Here is a 10,032-nt window from a genome sequence, read left to right on the forward strand (position 1 = left end):
TAGCCGTGCAGGTCAATAGACGTGGTACAGTGGCCTGCCTTCGTCGCAGCAATGTTTTGACTTCTTTCTGGAGTCCACTAAGCTCATACATATTCGCTGTTCGTAGCCGTGCTGGTCAGTAGACGTGGTACAGTTGCCTGCCTTCGTCGCAGCAATGTTTTGACTTCTTTCTGGAGTCCACTCAGCTCATATTCGCTGTTCGTAGCCGTGCAGGTCAATATACGTGGTAAAGTTGCCTGCCTTCGTCGCAGCAGTGTTTTGACTTCTTTCTGGAGTCCACTAAACTCATATTCGCTGTTCGTAGCCGTGCTGGTCAGTAGACGTGGTACAGTTGCCTGCCTTCGTCGCAGCAATGTTTTGACTTCTTTCTGGAGTCCACTCAGCTCATATTCGCTGTTCGTAGCCGTGCTGGTCAGTAGACGTGGTACAGTTGCCTGCCTTCGTCGCAGCAATGTTTTGACTTCTTTCTGGAGTCCACTCAGCTCATATTCGCTGTTCGTAGCCGTGCAGGTCAATAGACGTGATACAGTTGCCTGCCTTCGTCGCAGCAATGTTTTGACTTCTTTCTGGAGTCCACTAAGCTCATATTCGCTGTTCGTAGCCGTGCAGGTCAATATACGTGGTAAAGTTGCCTGCCTTCGTCGCAGCAATATTTTGACTTCTTTCTGAAGTCCACTAAGCTCGTTTTCGCTGTTCGTGGCCGTGCAGGTCAATAGACGTGGTACAGTTGCCTGCCTTCTTCGCAGCAGTGTTTTGACTTCTTTCTGGAGTCCACTAAGCTCATATTCGCTGTTCGTAGCCGTGCAGGTCAATAGACGTGGTAAAGTTGCCTGCCTTCGTCGCAGCAATATTTTGACTTCTTTCTGGAGTCCACTAAGCTAATATTTGCTGTTCGCAGCCGTGCAGGTCAATAGACGTGGTAAAGTTGCCTGCCTTCGTCGCAGCAATGTTTTGAGTTCTTTCTGGAGTCCACTAAGCTCATACATATTAATCGCTGTTCGTAACCGTGCAGGTCAGTGGACGTGGTAAAGTTGCCTGCCTTCGTTGCAGCAATGTTTTGACTTCTTTCTGGAGTCCACTAAGCTCATATTCGCTGTTCGTAGCCGTGCAGGTCAATATACGTGGTAAAGTTGCCTGCCTTCGTCGCAGCAATATTTTTAATTCTTTCTGAAGTCCACTAAGCTCGTTTTCGCTGTTCGTGGCCGTGCAGGTCAATAGACGTGGTACAGTTGCCTGCCTTCTTCGCAGCAATGTTTTGACTTCTTTCTGGAGTCCACTAAGCTCATATTCGCTGTTCATAGCCGTGCAGGTCAATATACGTGGTAAAGTTGCCTGCCTTCGTCGCAGCAATATTTTTAATTCTTTCTGAAGTCCACTAAGCTCGTTTTCGCTGTTCGTGGCCGTGCAGGTCAATAGACGTGGTACAGTTGCCTGCCTTCTTCGCAGCAATGTTTTTACTTCTTTCTGGAGACCACTGAGCTCATATTAGCTGTTCGTAGCCGTGCAGGTCAACAGACGTGGTACAGTTGCCTGCCTTCGTCGCAGCAGTGTTTTGACTTCTTTCTGGAGTCCACTAAGCTCATATTCGCTGTTCGTAGCCGTGCAGGTCAATAGACGTGGTAAAGTTGCCTGCCTTCGTCGCAGCAATATTTTGACTTCTTTCTGGAGTCCACTAAGCTAATATTTGCTGTTCGCAGCCGTGCAGGTCAATAGACGTGGTAAAGTTGCCTGCCTTCGTCGCAGCAATGTTTTGAGTTCTTTCTGGAGTCCACTAAGCTCATACATATTATTCGCTGTTCGTAACCGTGCAGGTCAGTGGACGTGGTACAGTTGCCTGCCTTCGTCGCAGCAATATTTTGACTTCTTTCTGGAGTCCACTAAGCTAATATTTGCAGTTCGCAGCCGTGCAGGTCAATAGACGTGGTAAAGTTGCCTGCCTTCGTCGCAGCAATGTTTTGAGTTCTTTCTGGAGTCCACTAAGCTCATACATATTATTCGCTGTTCGTAACCGTGCAGGTTAGTGGACGTGGTACAGTTGCCTGCCTTCGTTGCAGCAATGTTTTGACTTCTTTCTGGAGTCCACTAAGCTAATATTCGCTGTTCGTAGCCGTGCAGGTCAATAGACGTGATACAGTTGCCTGTCTTCGTCGCAGAAATATTGCAGCAATGTTATAACTGCTTTCTGGTGTCCACAAGGCTCATACTCTTTGCTCGTAGCCGTGCAGATCAATAGACGTGGTACAGTTAGTTGCCTGCCTTCGTCGCAGCAATGTTTTGACTTCTTTCTGGAGTCCACTCAGCTCATATTCGCTGTTCGTAGCCGTGCAGGTCAACAGACGTGGTACAGTTACCTGCCTTCGTCGCAGCAGTGTTTTGACTTCTTTCTGGAGTCCACTAAGCTCATATTCGCTGTTCGTAGCCGTGCAGGTCAATAGACGTGGTAAAGTTGCCTGCCTTCGTCGCAGCAATATTTTGACTTCTTTCTGGAGTCCACTAAGCTAATATTTGCTGTTCGCAGCCGTGCAGGTCAATAGACGTGGTAAAGTTGCCTGCCTTCGTCGCAGCAATGTTTTGAGTTCTTTCTGGAGTCCACTAAGCTCATACATATTATTCGCTGTTCGTAACCGTGCAGGTTAGTGGACGTGGTACAGTTGCCTGCCTTCGTTGCAGCAATGTTTTGACTTCTTTCTGGAGTCCACTAAGCTAATATTTGCTGTTCGTAGCCGTGCAGGTCAATAGACGTGATACAGTTGCCTGCCTTCGTCGCAGCAATGTTTTGACTTCTTTCTGGAGTCCACTAAGCTCATATTCGCTGTTCGTAGCCGTGCAGGTCAATAGACGTGGTACAGTTGCCTGTCTTCGTCGCAGAAATATTGCAGCAATGTTATAACTTCTTTCTGGTGTCCACAAGGCTCATACTCTTTGCTCGTAGCCGTGCAGATCAATAGACGTGGTACAGTTGCCTGCCTTCGTCTCAGAAATATTGCACCAATGTTATTTGGCGGCTGATCAGTGAAATAAATGTATTAGCTGGATAGCCTGTGTGTCGGTACCTTTTTTTTAGTGGTTTCTCGTTGACTGAGAGTTTTCTATGTTAACTGGAGGCCAATGGCAGCAGCAGATAAGATATACGTTTAGTTCATATTCGTAAAGTGAGCTCCGTTTTGTCATTAAAATAAACTCGTGAGAAAAAGATTTTATTGGCAGTTTTAGTTTATTACAGACCTACTTTACATTTTCACGTAATCGCTATTTACTTTCAAGCAATTTTTTTTCAATGTTGCAACCAGTTTTTTTTTTTTTAACCCCCACCAGCATATAAAGCTCGTCACCCGGAATTTAAAGCTATTGACAATCGTAATTTTGTAATTTTTCTGCAATTGTTGACCCATGCTTCATTAAAGCAAACAAAATGATGCCTTTTTCGTCCCAAAAAAATTGGCTGTCTGTAAAGTCGGTTTACGGACGATAGTTTAAAGTGACGTCATAACAAAACATTGATAAAATGATTGCATACTTTTATGAATAAAATTGAATCATTTTTATTAAATTATCACTATTGTTTATGGATACAAAGAAGGAGTGAAATGAAATCTACAATTTAATTGATAAATTTACTTTTATTTGCACTCATTAATTCAAATATTTTTATTACTTTAACGAAGAGATTATTTTAACTATAACTTTTACACATATTTGCTATTTAATTTCTTCCAATCTGTGTTATTCTTTTAATGATAGGACGATGATAGGAGAAGTAGGAAACGAATGGGAGTGTTTCAAGTTTAAAGTACCTCGATAAAGTCAAATCGATAGTTGTTCCAATCGAGTGGAAGAGAGATAGATGCGGCGCAAGCGTACAATGAGAGTAACGGGACACAGCGTAACGGGACAATGAGTCATCCTTTTTCGTACGTGCAGCCGGCGTTCATCGATTTATTAGACGTTGTCACGTCAAAACAAATTGTAGCCACCGTTTTTTGACTCGAGTAGCTACGGAGGTTGCTTGAAAGTTTCCTGGAGATGTTTACTGAGCGCCTGTTCTTAGGCTACACGCATTGAGTATTTGAAGTACATGACGCCTATGGCCGAGGCGTCCGTTACAATCCCAGGCAGCGAACTTTTATGCAGGGGGGTTGATGAAACTGGGAGAAGCCTAAGATGTCCATCAAGTTCTGTCCCTGCCCGAACACGCCTGAATATTGTCCTTCGGCCAACCTCGGGATTTGTTTTATTTTTGCGCAGGAAAAATGAATTCAAATATTAATAGTGATCGGTTAGGTTAGCTACATTAAAACACTTTAAAACACTATGGACGGTTAGTTAGGTTGGCATAGCTACATTAAAATAAACAGAGAAATATAAATATATATAAATAAACCCGAGGTTGGCCGAAGGTGAATATTCGGGCGTGTTCGGGCAGGGACAGAACTTGATGTACATCTTAGGCTTCCCAGAAACTGGTGCAGCGTTTCCAGTCAACAGTCACAGAAACAATGAGATATTTACCTCAACACGGTCATATAAATTGCTTATGCGTTATGTTGCTAGTACTAATAATTGTAGTGAATCGTTCGATCCTTTTATGAATACTCATAAAATTAGTATTAATGACGGAATAATACAGTAGCATGTAAAAAATATATATTGTAATTCACTTGCAGTTATATGTCATTCATTTCCATAGATGGTATTTTATGAGTACATGTAACTTGAATGTGAATATAATAGTGAATAATATTTGTGTTAAATTTTTTAGTAGTAGTATTTTAATGTGTTATGTATGATTTCTTGGAAAACCACGTCTACACTTCAAATTTGATTTTTTTTCCCTTATTTGTTTTTTTTTTTTTTTTTTCATATTTATGTTGCTTGTATTTGTATTTGTTTTATATTTGTATAGCACCAGTCTATTTTGGACAACGTCTGTTGGCCGGCGCTTAATAAATGTATAAATAAATTGATTGATATAACCGGTAATGACTACAATAGGTAGTCTTTCTTTGAAATATATCTAAAAATAGAGGATGCATTTAGAATGGAAAACCAGGCGTCTCAATAATGTTTTCTTGAAGTCATGTCTACAACCACCGCTAAACTTGTCCATTGCGTCAAATAATTTTTTGGTAACGCCCTTATTTCTCAAAAAGATGTTTTTAAACGGATGTGGTTTTTAAATGCATATTATCAATTTGCATGTTCAAAACTATTTTTATTATTGATTAAATGTTTTCTTCAAAATAGCAGCTCTTGCATGCTGGGTGTTATGCGTGTTGCGCGCCTTCTAGGCGTTTTTTTTTGTTAACAATTTGATATTAGCATTTTCTAAAACGTAGGAGTTAATGGTTATAAAACAAAGCAAACGTTTTAAAAATAGAGAAAGTATTTAAGATGGAACACTAATCATCCGGATAATGCTTAACTGAACAAAATGAAAAAAAAAAAATTGCTTTGTGCTATCGCCATTAATTCCACCGTTTTCAAAAATGCTAGTATCAAATATTACATTAAAAGGGGAGAGAGATGATTGTCAAACTTGCCAATGTGGCTCTCATTCTTTAAAGAAAAAAATAATATAATAAAATACTGCATATCACCGGACCATCATTCCAACGGGCCCGGTTTGGAAACAACGTCTGGCATCCCAATTCCCGGTTTTTCCGTGATTTCACAAAACCACATCTAGACACTCTAAAATATTTTATGGACACACACCAATGCTGTTTTTTTTTTCATTCAATGTTGTAGATAAACCACAAGAATGAAAAAAAAAGTTTGAATACACAATACGTTGAATACAATAAGTTTGAATACGCAGAAAAACGAGCCAAAAATCAGTTAACGTCACATTTTAAATAATTAGACAGCACAGAGAATTCCGAGGAAGAAATTAGTCAGAAAAAATATATATCACGGTTTTTTTTTGGCATTGTCTGGTTTTGGCTTCTGAAAATGTTTCTCTGTCTCTAGCCATGATATGTTTCTCTCCCGATATCCCTGTTCTGTTCTATGTTGTTCAATCTTGTGACCTCGCTCGCCTGAATTTAAAAACAAAATCCCAACATTATATAATGCTTAGCCTTAAGAAGATAGGAAAGGTTGCAACGTGCATGAATGACGAGAATATAAAAAGAATATAAAAGCAATAATAGAATCAAAATGACTAGACAGAATTCGATTAGGTCGGTTTTGTCGGCTAGAGATTTTCATTCTGATTCATACTGAAAACTTTCACTATCTTCACTGAAACTTTCTGCGATGATTAATACATGTATTTAAGTTTTGTGCTAGGAATTTTACAGTTTTAAGAGACCATCCATTTTTTTTTGTTCGACTTATGTTGTATTTTTATGACAGTTCATTGCAGCAGTAAGTTCGGCGCATTGTGGTTGCCTTATAATTTTTTTTTGACGTGACTACGTCTAATAAATCGATCAACGCCGGCTGCACGCACGAAAAAGTGTCCCGTTACGCAAATTGTCCCGTTACGCTCATTGTACGCTTGCGCCGCTTCTATCTCTCTTCCACTCGATTGGAACAACCATCGATTTGACTTTTTCGATGCACATTAAACTTGAAACACTCCCATTCGTTTCCTACTTTTCCTATCATCGTCCCATCCTTAACAGAATAACACAGATTGGACGAAGTTAAATAGCAAACATGTATAAAAGTTATAGTTAAAATTATCTCTTCGTTAAAGTAATAAACATATTTGAATTAATGAGTGCAAATAAAAGTAAATTTATCAATTAAATTGTAGATTTCATTTCACTCCTTCTTTGTATCCATACAAAATAGTGATAATTCAATAAAAATGATTCAATTTTATTCATAAAGGTATGCAATCATTTCATCGATGTTTTGTTACGACGTTGTCACGTTAAACTATCGTCCGTAAACCGACTTTACAGACAACCAATTTTTTTTTTTTTTACCTTCCCCTCAATTGTCATGGTTTCGACGCTCTCCAATGGAATAATTGTCGTAAATCTGCGACATAAGCGGTTCTCGCTCCCGGCGCGGCGACCGCAACTCATCCAGTGCCGTACCGGGTGGGGAGCCCCTCCAGTGACATTTATCCTCCGCGACCTGGCGCGCCGCCCAATGCTAACGGGATGGTGTCGGCTCGCCATTTGGAAGGAGTCGCCTAGATGACGGCTAGCTGGGTGTCTTCCGAACCTGCCCTTCTTCAACACTTTCCCCTTCTCATTTATCAGGCTCAACTCCCTCCCTGCCTCCCCTCATCACCTCCCAATAACCACTCACACTTTTGTACTTTCGTCCGCGGGGCGACGGAATATTACCATACTGGAAAACTACCATAACAGTCAGTATTCCGCCTGGCCTCTTCGAAAAGTGTGGAAAAGTACCATAACGGGAAAACTGCCATAATTTAAAAAGGACGAGGCTGAATTCTGCCATATTTTCTTATACTCCATGGAATGAGTGCAGCTGCTTTTCTCTCGAAATAGTGTGAAGAATACATCGCTAGGTAGCGCTGTTAACCCCCTAGTTGTTTCTTAGGTTATCTTCTGACGGTGACTTTCTGTAGTTCCAGTCAAAATTTAACTCAACAGATCGCGCACTTATAGAAGCAAATGTTTCCAAAAATGGGTTATGGTAAGAAGCACTGTATATTTATAACTACGATCTGTAAAAATAAAAATATGGTAGTTTTTCCTTTGTGGAACATTTCCTCCTGTTTTGACGGGGGTCGACGGAAGACTGCCATACTGAAAGACTGCCATACTGGAAGACTACCATAATCGAAAAGTGCCAAAATGTAAAAATATCATAAGTTAAAACGTGACCATACAGTTCTAATACTCGAACGACTTGATTAAATTATGTCTATTATCTTAAAAATAATTTATATAAATAAGTAGCATACAAAGTCTTGTGATTCTAATTAATGTTTTAACTCCAGGCCACTAGATGAAAATAAATGCAATCTAGAGACCAAAAATCACAACTACCTGATAACCTAAATTATATATATAGTTTAGGACATACAACATTGCTGATTATAATGTATTTCATAAGAAACCTCAATAACAGACAAGAAAGATAATTGTGCAAACATACAGAAAACAAGCAAAACTCAGGGAACATCAAAACATATATATAATCAAACTCCCCAATTGCAAGAACCATTAAAAAAGAAAAAAAGAAAGTATTTATTTGGTCTTTGAAACCTTTGAAACCTGTACGTTTGCAAAAAAAAATGTATTTATAATAAAATTATATATTATTTCGTAATAAGCTCAAAATAACAAGTGTAGTATCTATGGAGAATTTAATTTCATAACTAAATTATTATAGCCACTTAAGTTGTTGAAGGAAAGGTTCGAACATAATAATTTAAAACAACAAAATTATAAGAAAAGCGAAATCTCTTGTTGTAAAATATTTTTTTTGGACGAAAATAAACATACACAACCATTAAATGAACTTTTGATACCGTAACAGTTAAAACATAATACATATTTTATAATATTACACGTAGAAATATTACACATCCAAAATAAAAAGACTTAATTCCAATTTTGGTTACAATTAAAATTACAAATAATTAAATAGCGATGTCACTGCGAAGTGCACAAATATTAAATAAAAACTTTCTGTAGTTGAGTACTCAAAGAAGTTCATGTTTAATAATCCCGATGATTTAATTAAGTTTTTGAGGGTTTCGTTGTATTAAACACAACATATATGCTCCTGCTTAACCCTGATGTAAGCTATTACCAAGAATTCTGTACTCAGGAGTACTGTATATTCCAATAAAATATAGATGTATTCAAATAATGTGAATATTTCTCAATAAGTAAGCAAATCTCACAAAACTAGTGTTATCTAAAGTCTTAGTCTTAAGAAATTGATCGATTTAAGGTCAGTACTATCATTTCGTAAATTTCCGGCGATGTCAGTATGAAATGTATCTTTTAATTTAACATCTCAAATACTATCATTGATTTAGTATTTAATTTAAGATTTTTAAAATGCCTATTAGCAAACAGTTGTTTGAATAGCTTTCCAGCATCAGCTGCGCATATTAAGTACTGTAAAACAAAAAAAAAGAAGCCAAAAGTGAAATAACAAGGTTAAATTTTTTGTGGCTTTAAAACCAAATAAATAAAATGTTATGGGCCTACAATAACTAAATGCTTGTAAGCACACGCATATTTTAACTAAACACTCTCTTTTAATATCTAACATTTATTTCAAAATAACTTTACCATTGGCAGTGCAAGCTATATACATATTTATACATAGTTATATATAATTATTGTACAGCGGGAATGTAAGTTTGTTTGGAGAAAATCAACTAAAAAATTGCCAGACTAGATATACAAACTATATTTCACTGTTACGAAATTACATAATTCATGCTGAACGAACAACATAAGAACACATACATTTGTTCGTTATCGAGGTTAGTTGTTACTGCACGTGTTATTGACACACGAATCTACAGTAAACTCGTGGAATAACATCATGTCAGTGTTAAGAAGACTGCAAGTACCCGCTCTACCACTCTGGTTCTGGGGTAGAGCTCCTGCCTTGTAACTTGTAGGACCCGGGTTCGCGCCCCGGCTCCTCCAAGGCGGATTGCCCAGACAAAATGGTGGCATTTATGTAGGAATACAATCCCTTGTAACAAGTCAGGCTACCAAAGAAACGGTGGGTGGAACAGAAAAAAAAAACCTTTCAGGCGGCTTCCAAATGGGGAGCGCGTTTCTTTTCTTGGGCTCCCCATGCGGTGGCCATTCCGGGGGAACGGAGTTTTGCAAAAATATTTTATTTTTTTAGTTTTGTAGCGTTTTAGTTTTTAGTAACTGTAGCATTATCATTCCAAATTGTTATAAATTAAGCTCAAACAAACATTTAAAAAAATTTGCTTTTGTACATAAAATATTTGAATTGTGTATCAGTCAGTGAGTATTTGCATACCGATGTTGTGTGTTCAGCCATTTATCGGTATATATTTTCTTGAAGTATTATTGACAGTTAAATTTTAGTCACAAACTA

The sequence above is a fragment of the Bacillus rossius genome, chromosome 14 (assembly GCF_032445375.1).
Source record: "Bacillus rossius redtenbacheri isolate Brsri chromosome 14, Brsri_v3, whole genome shotgun sequence".
Taxonomy (NCBI): domain Eukaryota; kingdom Metazoa; phylum Arthropoda; class Insecta; order Phasmatodea; family Bacillidae; genus Bacillus; species Bacillus rossius.